Source organism: Phyllostomus discolor, chromosome 2 (assembly GCF_004126475.2).
Source record: "Phyllostomus discolor isolate MPI-MPIP mPhyDis1 chromosome 2, mPhyDis1.pri.v3, whole genome shotgun sequence".
Lineage (NCBI taxonomy): Eukaryota > Metazoa > Chordata > Mammalia > Chiroptera > Phyllostomidae > Phyllostomus > Phyllostomus discolor.
The window spans coordinates 211,711,913-211,726,574 of record NC_040904.2 but is presented as its reverse complement, the minus strand read 5'-3'; the positions used below and the strand labels follow the sequence as shown (position 1 = coordinate 211,726,574).

At 39.0% G+C, this 14,662-nt stretch overlaps 1 protein-coding gene across 5 annotated transcripts in view; it reads left to right on the top strand.

Annotated features, from left to right (window-relative positions):
- Positions 1–14,662, top strand: part of MRTFA (myocardin related transcription factor A) — a 169,817-nt gene that overhangs the window by 98,292 nt on the left and 56,863 nt on the right. The window lies entirely within an intron of this gene.

The window sequence follows — 14,662 nt, the reverse complement described above, 5'->3', positions numbered from 1 at the left end:
GAAATTTTTTAGTAGCAAAGCTGTTGCCATTAGGTTACTGAAAGTATTTGAAGAGTTTCCTAGAGATAAGCTTAGGCATTGTGAAATCCCTCTGGGAGAAAGCTGTAGCTTCTACCAGGTATAAACAAAAATTCAGGCTGAGAAACTTAGCTTTTCAGTTGTGTGGTATGTTGTTATAAGACAACTTTGACCACTTGGATGAGAAAGAAGCTAACGGGACAGACTTTTAGGAGTTTGGAATCTCCCACTTAGGGAAAATAGCCTTAGGCCAAGGCAAAGTCCCTTTGCCTTGGCCTAGGGACTCTGTGGACTATGGGAAGAACTTGGCTTTTTATCAATTCTGGATTATACTAAGAGTAGATCATCATAGGGATTTTCTTTGGCAAATCTCTCTTTCAAATTCTTATTTTTATTGTCACTATATTCTATTTACAAAAGCACTTTATTGATATAAACAAGATATTTGCCCCGTAGGAGTTAGAATAGATGATATTTGGTGTCCAAACAATAACCTCCCTATTAGGAGAAGGTGTGAACCAGCAAATGTTTAGAATATGACTACCTCTGCTTATTTTTATCTTTGTGTCACAGATGAGGAAAAGTTACACAGTTGCTTGCTAGTATGGAATGATAAGCTGAGCAGGCTCTGGGCCTGACGAGGGAATAATTGTGCAGTTGGATCATTTGTGGCAGCCTTGTAACTTCCTAGAAAATTGGAAACAACTACATTAGTACTTCATACAAATATAGACAAAAAGATAGTTGTCATCCTATGCAGCGGCTTCCACTGTCAGTGTGGGTGGTCAAGGGTTGATAATATGCATGGCTATTATGAGACTTCTTTTTCAATTAGCAAGTATTTATTATTGATTATATACTTAACACTCTGGTAGGTACTCTCAGGGATTTCTGGGAAGTAGAGGAATGATTCTGAGGCTCAGGAAATTTATATTCTTTTTGGAGATACAAGGAGATAAACGAGGTCAGGAAAACTTCACAGGAGAGGTAAGAGTAGAGCTGGACCTTGAGGGAAAGCGCAGTTTGGATAGGCAAGAGGAGTCAAAGGTGTGCAGATAGGGGGAGTTTCCCTAAGGCAAGAACAGGAAACTAAACTAGGCATGGTGTGTGAGGAAGAGGAAAGTTTTCTCCTTGATTAGAATTGGAGGTATTAGAGTTGGAAAAGAAGATTGGGTTGAATAAGGTAATAAGGAGCTAGATTATTGAGGACCCTGAATGTTAAATTGGAGAGTTTGGTCTTCACCAGATAGTGGGGGATCATTTTAAACTCTTGAGTAATTATTTATCAATCCATTTCTTTCAGTAATTATTCCCTCCCTCCCTTCCTTCCTCAAGGGAAAGATCAGGCCCGCTGAGAGTAGCAAGAAAAAGACCGCATAGAAGAAGCAATGGAGAGCCTATGCTGGGTTGCCTTAGCTCACGGGGAAGTTAGAAAAAAGGGCCATAGGGACAGGTTTGGGCGATAAGCCTGGCACAAGCTGCCAGCTGCCCGTCACCTTAGAATTTAGGAGACGCATGTCTGGGAAGAGAGGTGGCGGGGGAGACGGCGGGTGGGGCACGGGAAGGAAAGGGAATGGCGCATGCTGGGCCCTTTGTCTTGAGGTTTTTTCCTCTTTCAGTAATTCTTTCTTAAATAGAAATTTTACTGAGTTAATTGTAGATTTACAGGCAGCTGTAAGAAATAATACAGAGAGCCCTGGCTGGTATGGCTCAGTTGGTTGGGTGTCGTCCCACAAACTGGAAAGCCATGGGCTCGATTCCCAGTCAGGGCACATGCCTAGGGTGCAGTTTCAGTCCCCAGTGGGGGCATGTACGAAAAGTAACCAACTGGTGTTTCTCACATTGATATTTCTCTCCCTCTCTCCCTCCCTTCCCCTCTGTCTAAAAATCAATAAGCAAGTCCTCAGGTGAGGATGATGATGATGATGATGATGATAATAATAATAATAATAATAATAATACAGAGAGACGCCTTATATACAGTAATTACTTTTTAAGTGCTAAGTTTGTGAAGGACACTCTAAAGGTCCCATAAATGTGATTTTATAACTGATTTTTATAAGCATTCAGGAAAATAACACATACATTATTTCCCACAGATATATAACAAAATATAAAGCATAAAATATCTGCCATATGAGCAGGGTTCTTAGAGAAACAATGAATTACCTCTTTTAGAAGGGGGTTAGAAAGGGCTTCATGGTGCTGGTGCCATAGAAACTGTGCACTCAGCCCCTCATATATCCCAGAGCCTGTGCCAGGCGCTGGGGGTACAGTGGTGAGTAAGAAAGACATATTCTCTGTCCTCACGCAGCCTGAAATTGATTGGTGAAGGAAGACAAGTAATTATAACAAAATAGAATGGGGGTTATAATGGGAAATTTAGGATGCCATGGGAGGAGAAAACGGGGGGATCCAAACAATTCTAGGGAACATTGGAGGAAGGCCTTGCAGAGGAAGGAACATTTAAGCTATGACCTGAAGTGTGTTTCGGCAGTGAGAACAATGTGAAGACCTGGAGTTGTGGAGTAAAATAGCACAGTTGAGGAAGGGATGGACTTCTGTTGCCTTGGTCTACAGAGACAGTGTGGTACACTGGGTATGAGGGAGGGCTCTGGAGCCCGACTGCCTGGGCTACATCTGGCCTTATACTTACTAGTTGCCCTTGGACAGTTAACTTCTTTTGTGCCTCGGTTTCCCCATCTGAAAATAGATACACCAGTAATTCCTACCTCATGCATTAGGACTAAATGATTTAGGACATATAACGCCTGGCACACACTCAGTTACTCAATACATGTTAGCTATGACTGCTATGACAATAGTTATTAAATGTGAGAAGGTGAATGGTAAGAAAATAACTTAGAGATTCAGGGAGACCCTGAAAAACTGTGTTAGTGCTCTTATCCTAAGAGCAATGGAAAGTCATTGAAGGGCTTTGAGTAGAGGCATGGCATTAGATTTGTATTTTAGAAAGATTATTCTGGTTTCAGTGTAGAAGGTAAATTGAAGGGGGCTAAGAAAGGTGGCAGGGAGGCCAAATAAGAGGCAGTTGCAGAAGTCCAGGTGAGCAATGGTATTCATGAAAAGATTGTTATATTGGAAAGATGCTTGTTAATCTAGTCATTCAACAAATACTAATTGGATGCTTATTATGTGACAAGTTAACTGTCACTTCTGAAGATAGAGCTCTCGTGGAGCTTATGTTCTATTGCTGAGAGTGAGGTCAGTAACAATGAGCATAACGTAGTATTAGGAATGAGAAATGCTATTAAGAAACATAAAGCAGTGAAACAGGATAGATGGTAAGAGTCTGTAGCTAATTTAGAAATTGTCAGAGGTCAATTTAGAAAGGTCAGAGGAGGCCTTTCTAAGAAAGTGACATTTAAGCAGAGACCTGAATGAAATGAAGTGAGCCATGCTCATGTTTTTCTGGGGGAAGAACTTTCCAGGCTCAGGTGTCATCATGTTTAGCAGGTTAAGGGATTAGTAAGGATGGCAGGGGGGTGTGAGTGGGGAACTTATCACAAGGACAGGTCTTATCTGGTCATGTAGAATTGCCTTGAATGGTATCAGGCACATAGTGGATGCTCAGTGAATACTTGTCAAATAGGTAGATGACAGATGGATAGATGGAGTTTTGAATGAATGAACAAATAAATTACTCTCCCAAAGAAGCCTGGAACCTAGGAAGAGGGAGAGAAAGTTATGGGTAAGCTTCTCAAATAGGGTCTTTCTTGTGAAAGGTCTTATAAGAGTATGGACTCTGAAGCTAGACTGTTAGGTTCAAATCCTGGCTTTGCCATCTGCTAGTGGTGTGACCTTAAGCAAATTACTTATCTTTTCCAGGCCTCAGTTTCTTCCTTTAGGGAACAGTAGGGCTTGCCTCATAGAAACATTGCAGGGTTTTTCAGCCCAGCACTATTAATGTTTGGGGCTGGATAGTTCTGTGAGGGGACTGCCCTGTGCATTTTAGGGTGTTTGGCAGTATACCTGGCTGCTGCCTACAGATGCCAGTAGCAAACCTTCAGTTGTAACAAGCAAAAATGTCTCCGGATATTGCCATATGTGCCCTAGGGTGGGGGGACAAAATCACCTTGGTGTGGGAACTACTGTGTTTTGTGAGGATTAAAAAAGTTGGTATGTGTAGAGCACATAGAACAGTACATACCTGACATGTATGTGCTACTATTAAGATTAGTGTAGTGGCTTCTAGGGAAAAATAAGTGTCTTCCCTAACAAAAATTGAGGATAATTGAGTTTCCCATTTGATTAAGTAAATAACAGAAACAACAAAACTTAAAAAATAAAGCACAGATGATGATGGAGTGTGAAAAAAATGGGTTTGTCTGTTCCCAATAAGATTTATTTACACAAACTGCCGTGTTCTGTGCATGGATGGGATGACTTCCTGTTCATTCAGGAACCTCTGGTGCTACCTTTCGATACAAAGATGTATCTCAGCTGGAATTTTCTTTAAAATGGAGAAACATTAATAATAGATTCTTTCTACAGTAACTGGGATTTGAGAACACTTTTTTTTTTTGTAATGTAATAATTTGGTTTCTAAGATTAGAGTATGCTTCCCGGCATGCACAGCAATTTTCAACAAGGTACTAATGATTACCATTGTCTATCCTAGTCAGAACTCACCGACTGTAATAAGCATGGCCAATATGTATTGTATTTGGCCATTGAAGAATTGAAATAATAGTGTATTCAGCGATGTTTCAGGCTTTTTTGTAGAGTACATTTTTATTGAATATCACTTAATGCTTGCTGGTAGCTAGTGTTTGCTAATAGTGCTTACTTGCTGTGAGTCTTAACTCTGCCTAAGTTGTGAAGGTGGTGATAAATGGGGGTCATTAGTTTTAGAGACACAGTACAGAAAAACGTCAGCTGATAAATGCAGCAATTTGAATGAGATAATTGAATAAATCATTTAAAGTCATGATTCATTACTCTTGGTGTAGGGAATTATTATTTAAAAATTGACTTAAGTTTTCATATAAAACACATACACATAATTTTAAATAGATGCATAAATCTGAAAATCTGCATTCTTATTTTTTAAGTGCAGACTTTTTTCTTAGCATTCCCTCCCCTTCTTTTTTCATATACCCTGACACTGGTGTGTCTTTACCCCCAAACCATGTAAACCTAGTGTATATCCTGTATTTTTCTCTGAACTCACATAATCCTGTACAGATCCATGTGCACACAAATGCATACAGATTTTTTCTTTTTGCCATTGACTTGTTTTTAAATGGGGTTATATTATATACATTTTTTCAGTTTATGCTTTTCTTACTCAGCAGTACCTAATGGAATTCGATTACGTTATCTGACATACCAGTAGTACAGGTTTTGTATCTGGAACAGTGATAGCTGGGAGGAACGAAGGTACTCCACCTCTCTCTTTGTCAAATCTGTGTTCAGTGGACCCTGACTGGTGTGGCTCAGTGGACTGAGTGCTGGCCTACAAACTGGAAGTTTCCCAGTTTGATTCCTGGCCCGGGCGCATGTCTGGGTTGTGGGCCAACTCCCCAGTTTGGGGGTGCGTGAGTCCCCAGTTGGGGGTGTGTGAATCCTTCTCCCTCTCTTCCCATCTCTCTAAAAATAAATAAATAAATAAACGAACAAATAACATCTTAAAAAGCAAAAAAAAACAAACTTTCTTGCAGTGCAACCAGAGCAAATACCAAGGCCTTTCCGATGGGTGAGGGCGCTATGCTCACCTCCGCCACAGCCCATCAGGCGCCTGCTCTGGCTTCCTGGGTGCTCTTGACCCTGCCAGGCACTCCTGCCCCAGAGCTTTGTGTTTGCTCCGCCCCAGGGGGTGCATGCTTTTCCCCCAGCAGCTGCACGGCTGATTCCGGAGCTCCTGTGGGTCTTCGCTTCAGCCTTACCTTCTCAATGGGGCCTCTCCTGGTATCCCATTTAAAATTGCAGACTTCTTCCTGTCCCACTTACCGGCTTTATCTTTCTCCTTCACACTTATGACCTTCTAACATACTCCTTCATATTTTACTCGTTTTTCAAATCACTCCACTAGAAGGAAGGAGGTAGTGCAAAAGAAGGAGCCCAGTGAAGCTGTGTATGGCTCCAGCCTGCTTAGGATGCCTCTCAAGAGGTGGGGCACCCTGAAAATTTTCCCACCAGAGTCAAAACCCACTCTAGACAGATGGTGTTTTTCACAGAACTAGAACAAATAATTCAGAAATTTATATGGAACCACAGAAGATCCCAGATAGCCACAGCAGTCTTGAGAAAGAAGAACAAAGTTGGAGGTGTCACACTACCTTATATCAAAGTACTACAAGGCTATGGTAATAAAAAACAGCATGGTACTGCCATAAAAACAGATATATAGATCAGTGGAACAAATAGAGAGGCCAGAAATAAACCCATACCTATCTGGCCAATTAATAAAAAAGGAGGCAAGAATATACAATGGGTTAGACAGTCTATTAGATAAATGGTGTTGGGAAAATTGGACAGATACAAAAAGATGAAGCTAGACAACTTTCTTACACCATATACAAGAATAAACTCAAAATGAATTAAAGACTTAAATGTAAGGATCAAAACCATGAAACTATTAGAAGAACACATAGGTGGTAAAATCTGATACCTCTTTTAATAATATTATTTCCTGATATGTGTCCTCAAACAAGGGAAACAAAAGAAAAAAAACAAATGGGACTACATTAATCTAAAAAGTGTTTGCACAGCAAAGGAAACCATCAACAAAAAGAAAAGACAGCCTACTGAATGGAAGAAGGTATTCACTAGTGACACATCTGATATGGGGTTAATATTAAAAATTTGTAAAGAACTCATACAACTCAACACCAAAAAAACAAACAATCCAATTAAAAATGTACAGAGGATCCAAATAGACTTTTCTCCAAAGAGGACATAGAGGTGACTGATAGACATATGGAAAGATGCTTGGCATCACTAATCATTATAAAAGTGCAAATTAAAGCTACATTGAACCCTGGCTGCTGTGGCTCAGTGGGTTGAGTGCTGGCCCGTGGAGCAAGGGGTCGCTGGTTCGATTCCCAGTCAGGGCACATACCTGGGTTGTGGGACAGGTCCCCAGTAGGGGGCACTCAAGAGGCAACCACGCATTGATGTTTCTGTTCCTTTCTTTCTCCCTCCTTTCCCCTCTCTTTAAAAATAAATAAATGAAATCTTTTTTAAAAAGCTATATGGAGATATCACACCTGTCAGGATGGCTATTATCAATAAATGAACTACAAATGTTGGTGAGGATGTGGAGAAAAGGGAACCCTCATGCACTGTTGGTAGGAATGCAGATTGTTACAGCCACTATGGAAAACAGTATGGAGGTTCCTAAAAAAATTAAAAGTGGAAGTGCCTTATGACCAAATAATTCTACTTCTGGGTATATATTCAAAGAAACTCAAAACACTAATTCTGAAAGATGTATGCACTGTTATGTTCCTTGCAGCATTATCTATAATAGCCAAGACATGGAAGCAACCCAAGTGCCCATAATAAACGAGTGCATTAAAAAGTTGTGGTACACACACACACACACCACACAATGGACTGTTACTTGGCCATAAAAATAATTAAATTTTATCATTTGTGACAGCATGGATGTACCTAGACGTTATTATACTAAGTGAAATAAATTAGAGAAAGACAACAAATACCATATAAATTCACTTATATGCAGAATCTGAAGAAAAAATAAAACAGGAACAGACTCATAGCTACAAAAAAAATATATTGAATGTCAAAAAAGAAGAGTTAGCATTCAGTTGGAGATAGAAGTAATTGTTTGCTAAAAAAAATAAGAGGAAAATTTATGCTGAAGGTACTGTGGGTAGAGCAACCAGAGATTTTTGAGGTTAATTAGGAAAGGTTTCTTGGAATCGGTAAATTTTGAGCCAGGGTGTTAAGACGATAGACATGAACAGGTGGCAGATTTGAATTTCCTAACAGCATACTCAGAGAGTCAACTTCAACTTGGAATGTTTCATTATTTTAAAGAGTGGAGCGTCCCTTATGACACACTTTAATTTGAATTTATAAAATGAGGATTTTTTAAATCACATTCTTATCTAGTCTCTCACTTATTTAAGTAACTTCTTTGCTATACTTCCCCTTATCATTTTGATTGCTTAAATTTGTGGGGATGATTTTTAAATATAAGATCTGGCTGGATTCAGAAAAAGATCATGGCTCTCTGTTGCTTTTCATAAAAATATAAGGATTAGAGGTGATTTTAATTGTTCCTCACCATTCACATCGTTTTCTTAAAATAGCAAACTTTTACAGAAAAGGTTTATTCTCCCCCGGTGGGGAAGAGGGCCAACTCTGAGAGATCTACTTTTAAAGGAAGCCGGAAACCCGGATTTTAAATATGTGAGACTCGTCAAATGGGAAAATAGAAACATAATCCTACCGCCTGCATCTGGCTCAAGCACTTTTCTTACAACTAGAATGTACATGATTTTTTTTTTAATTGACTGCATATCATAAATTGTCCTAAAATCTACTATTGGCTTATTAGGTATTTCTTTTTTAATCTTCACCCAAGGGCATGATTTTAGAGAGAGGATGCAAGAGAAAAACATTGATTGGTTGCCTCTTGTACATGCCCCAACCGGGGATGGAACCTGCAACTTGCATGTGCCCTCAGCAGGTATTGAACCCACGACCTTTTGGTTTATGGGATGATACTGCAACCAACTGAGCCACACCAGTGCTTATTAAGTAATTCTTAATTTTTAATTTATCATAAGAAACATCTGATGAACATTTGAAGGAACATTTTGATAATAGTTTTTAAGATAAGTATTTTTTAAGTTTTTTAAAAAATTTAATTAATTAATTTTAGAGGGGAAGGGAGGGAGAAAGAGAGGGAGAGAAACATCGATGTGTGGTCGCCTCTCACGTGCCCCCTACCAGCATCCTGGCCCACAACCCAGGCATGTGCCCTCACTGGAAATCAAATTGGCCACCCTTTGGTTCTCAGCCGGCACTCAGTCCACTAAGCCACACCAGCCAGGGCCAACATAAATATTTAGAGATAAAGAATACATATATATAAAGAATCTATACACACACACAAAAAAAACCATTAATTAAAATGTTCACTATTCACATTTAAATACTCTCAATGCAAAATACACAAATAGGTCAGACAATCCAAAACCTTGTAAGACACAACACTAAGTTATACAGGAATCCTACCACCTGCACAATAAACCAATCAATAAAAAAGCAAGGGATGGTCCATTAGGAAAGGTCCATTTGAATTCTTAAAATTAATTTGCAATTATAAAACAATATATTTGTTTCCTTAAAATAACAAACTTTTACAGAGAAGACTCATTACTCCCAATCCAGTTTTGAACTTTCTTAACTTCACCATTTAGATTTAAAGCTATGAAATTAGTTATTTTCATGTAAATTTAACTGAATCTTTTCAGTGGACCTGTGCAGCCTTACATAGTCTATTTTTATAAAGTACCCTGGGAAATGTTAACACCGTCTTTGCAGTACAGCCTTGATAAGAGATGTTTTTTGTTGAATAGTGTCAGAGTCTCAAGGTAAGGTGTATGATGAAGGGCACACTTTTTTTAAACTTAAGAAGCATTCCAAATTGGGATTGACTCTTGAGTGTTGTACCATTTAGAGAGCTCAGTAAATGGGCTATATTTCAGGTCCCCAAACTACAGACACCATGTAGTTAAATGTGGCTCCTGTTTTACTGTCCTGAGATTGGAGCCTGTGTGTATCTGGGTATACTAGAGGATTGGTGCCTATGAAGCAAAACATGGAACCCTACCGAGTGAGTGGCTGCTGGGCATTCTGATTTCTAGGTAAAATGCCTGGATCTGCAGAAGAATTAATATGCTGTACTCTTGTTTAGAAGAGATAAGTGAAGGGAGTTGGCCTTTTCCTGGGGGAGTTCTAGCAGCTTTCAACCCTTGAAAGATGTGAATAATCAAAAACAATGAAGTAATGTGAAAGAGCCAGCAGAAATATAGTTTAATATCATCTAATAGCTATTTCCTTCGAACTGTGCACTTCTAAGTTTGTTGCCAGATCTTGACTGGTGACAGCTGGACAACTGAAAAAAAAACCAAACAAACCAAAAAACCCCAAATGGTGATATGTTGCTATAGGACTGTCACAGGCAGTTATGGGGAAGCACACATGAACAGATGTCTAGCCTCATTAGCTCAGCTGTCTTGTACCTAAAGGGAAGGACCTGTCTTTGTGGTTTCTTTAGGCTCTTCTTGCTTAAAGTACAGTACAGCCGGAGACCTTTAAGGGAAGGGAGCACAGCAGGGATGCTCAGGTTGTTCAGAAGGCTCACAAGCTGCTGGCTTCCTTGTGCTTGGATGACAGAGGGAAAGTAAAAGAACATAGCAAAAAGGTGTCCTCTTTAGTATTAGGTAGGCAAAAAGGTCCTGGGGTTGCCTGGAAGCGTGATACAGAGGACTGTCTTTATAAAGGAGATTGTAAACCACTAACAAGAGGAAGAGATGTAAAAGGATGATGTTCTTTTTGTTTACAGATGTAGATTTTTATTTCAGTATTAAAAAATTGTAGCCTGTACTTGAAAATCCTGTGCAGGTTCTCCTCTGCTTCTTAAATTCTGTTTGAGCTGGGGTGTCACTGCCTGGTTTCATTGCCAAGGGAAGTTTATGGGTGGAGGTTTAAATAAAATTATTTCGACTCTTAAGATCTCTTCACAGAGAAGAAATTTTCTTTTTGTGTTGTTGTATGTATGTTTTGCCTTCAAAATCTTTAAATGACTGCTATTGTTTTCAGAGTCATGTGTGAGAAATAAACATTTTAGAAGATGGTTAAAACATTTTGAGTATGTGATTATAGGGAGGCAGCAGGGTCTTGTTTTTGTTTGTTTGCTTACTTGAGAAACATTCATTGCTGTGCCCTTCTTCTTTTGGATGTTGTGATTACTCAGAGGCGGTTAGTTAGAAAACTCTCTTTCCATCTTGGTTTTTCTGTTTCCGTTTGCAGTGAACGGTCAGCCTGCAGTGTGCTCTGGCAGCTGCGCTGCACATTGGTGTTCAGACCACTTACCAGTACTCTGGGTTGCCTCTGCTCTTTAAATGACTCAGTGTTAGAGTCAGAACGATGAATCCCAGAAGACACTGTGACTGGCTCCCTATTTTTGGTGATGGTTTTTATTTAATTTACTGGGTCCTGTTAGGTAGGCAGATATTAACAGCTTGAGAAATGCTAAAGGAATGTTAGTTCCGAGCATGACATTTTTATAAGAAAATAGTTATGAACTTACTAAAATGTTAATTTAGTAATGTTAAACAGATTTTTTTTAATACCTTGCTCCTCTTATTTTCTACCCTGTATTTTTGGCTTTATAGTGGGAGATTATGAGCTGTTCTAAAAAGTGAAAAATTAAAATTAAACAATAATAAAATAAAAGGAACCATTTATGGAACATTTTCTATATACCTGACATACTGATGATTGATTATCTCATTAAATTCACCCTAAAACCATATGAATTTGGTGATGTTCTCCCCATTTTCAGGTGAGATGGAAGTTCAGGAGGCTAAATGACTTACACAAAGCCAGACTGTGGTGAGATGGTAAGAGCAAGAATTTGAACAAAAGTCTGGCTGGTTCCAGGTACAAAGTTCTCAGCCACTGTATCACATTGCCTCTATCCTGCTTCTGAGGGGTAGACCTCTCAATAGGTGTGCAGAAGAAATAGTGATCTGGTTTTCTTGTTTGCTTTGGTTGCTCATTTGTTTTCTGTCTGTGTCTTTCTTCTGTCCAGCGCATAACAAACACTCAATAAATATTTATTGAATGAACAAGTATGTACTACTAACCATGGAAAATGAAGTGAACTGATACTTATGTTTATCAAGTTTTTGTAAGTATATGCTGTATTTGTAAATATAGCAAAGTACATCATAGACTAATATTTATTAGGGTTATTTGTGGCATATAGAGATATTTGAATAAGAATAAAACAGTTACAGTCCCCTATGACTTCTGGAAATTATCAGTGGTGTGAATGCTCATCTCTCTCTTTCTAACCGGCCTCCCCTGCTCCTGGTGTTGGCCCTCCTGCTTCCACACTGCTGTCAGATACTCTTTCTCCTCCATCCCCCAAGAAATCGCTATTTTTATGCCTTTTGCTTTTGTATACTCCACTTCCTTTGGATAGAATTTCCTTCCTCATCTCTTTGGTGAGTTGTTTTTTTAACCATTGAGTTCTTGGCTCAGGTGTCTTTTCGGACTCCTCCAAACCCAGCTAGGCCGCTTCTGTGTTCCCTTCAGAGCACTTATCGTGCTGATGAATAATTGGGTATAAGTCTGTCTGTGTTTCTTTGAACAGCGTGTATAATAAGCTCTGTGAAGGCAGGCACTTGGGTGTTTCATCTGTCTGTGTCACAGAGCCTTACATATGGTTTGCACACAGTAAGTATGGAAAGAGAAATGAAACAATATAAAGGGTATAGCTTGCGTAGTCCCACCATAAATTCTAGAAAACCATTCCTTCTTAGAGATGGAGGACACCCTATCTGTTCCAGCCCTTCCTTTTTAGAGATGAAGGTGACACCCTGAGGTCATACAACTAAATTATTAGCAGCACAGCTAAAAAACAGGACTCTTAAATCCCAGCCCTGTGTCCTTTCTTTCATTGTTTTTTTTTTTTTTTGAGAAAAAACTTTTTTATTTTAAAGGGAAGAGTTATTTAGTGTAGAAAATGTAGAAGATAACAGGTAAACAGCAGGGGGAGAGAAAATAAAATCATCCTATTCCCATCACTCAGATAGTGGCTGTTCTTCCACTCTCTCCTGTTCACGAAGACATATTTATGTATGTGTTACATAATTGTGTGATGACAACAGCTTGCTTGTACTGAATGTGTATAGCCTAGGCACTGTTTTAAGTGTATTAACTCATTTATTACAGCAACACTTTGAGGTGAATACTATTATTCCCACTGAATGGAGGCAAAGAAACGTTCAAGATCTCAAGGTCGCATAGCTAGTAATTTGCAGAGCCAAGATTTAAACCCAGGCAATCTTGCTCTAGAGCCTGTATTCTTAACTATTCCATTCTGCCTCTGTGTGTAATATTTCATAATCTGCTTTTTAAAAAATTGAGATCAATTTATATATAACAATGGTCACCCTTTTGGGGGGTATGGTTCAATGAATTTAATTTTTTTAAATCCTAACTCGAGGATATGTTTATTGATTTTAGAGGGAGAGGAAGGGGAAGGGAAGGAGAGAGAGAGGGAAACATTGATGTGAGAGAAACATCAATCAGTTGCCTCCGATATGTGCCCTGACCAGGGAATGAACCCGCAACCTTTTGGTGTAGGACGATGCTCCAACCAACTGAGCCAACCTAGTCAGGGCCAATGAGTTTTGATGAAAGCTAAACCACCATCCCAATCAAGATATATAGAATGTGTCCATCAAAAAAAGTCCCGTCATGACTGTTTGTAGATAGTCTCCTTCCCCATTCCCAACTCCTGGCAACCTCTGGTCTTATTTCTGCCCTTACAGTTTTACCTTTTCCTTAATTTCATGTAAATGCAATGATTCAGTAGTAGCCTTTTGTGTCTGCCTTCTTTCGCTAGCTTTGGGGGTTTGTGTATGTCGTCTGTAGCAGGAATCGGGTTTCTTTTTTTAGTCACTAAGTAGTATTTCATTGTGTGGATATACCACAATTTTTTGTTCTACCCAAGTTGAAAGACATTTGGGTTGTTTCTCGTTTTTAGCAATTAAAATAAAGCTGCTATGAGTATTCATGTACATCTCCTCATGTAGATGTATGTTCTAATTTCCTTTTGTTTAAATATCCAGGAATATGATTTACTAGGTTGTATGGTAAGTGTAATTTAACTTTATAAGAAATTTCTGAACTGTTTTCTAAAGTAACATTATCATTTTGTGTTGTCTCCAGTAATGCCTGAGAGTTCCACATGCTCCTCATCTTGGCCACAGATTATTTATTGGTAGTATAATATTTGTATTCTAACACTGGCCAAGTATGTAGCAAGTCTTCACGTAATGTTGCCAGATGGGTTCTGCGGCCTTATGCTAAATGATGTATAATGAAACCAGTCTATACAGGCTAATTGACAGAAACAAGAGTTCAGTTCCTATGACATCTCATCAATATTATGATGAAAGGATGTTATTTTGAGAACCTCCTGTAATTACTTTAGTATGGTCTTGTTGTGGAAAGGTGTTAGTTAAATTAATGCTTTCTGATGTATATATTTTCATTTCCCTTTTTCTTTCTTATCCATTTTACAGATATTCACTGAGCATCTTATAATGTGGGGGTAGGGCGGGTGAAGATGGCCAACTCTATTCTCAAAGCCCCCTGCTTGGCCCTTTGGGTGGGAGCTGTGGTAGATGATGGTAACAAAATTGATTCTTATACTTTACCTATTTTTTCTACTGGAATGAATTGCCCAGTGTAGAGGTTTTTGTTTCCATGCCTCTACACTATATGTTTTGCTCAACTTTCAAGTGCTAAAGAACCTTACGAGAAGAATCTGGTGGCACATCTGGCTCCAGCTGTGCTACCAGCCTTATTATCCATCCCCCCCACCCCCCATAGTTGAAAATGT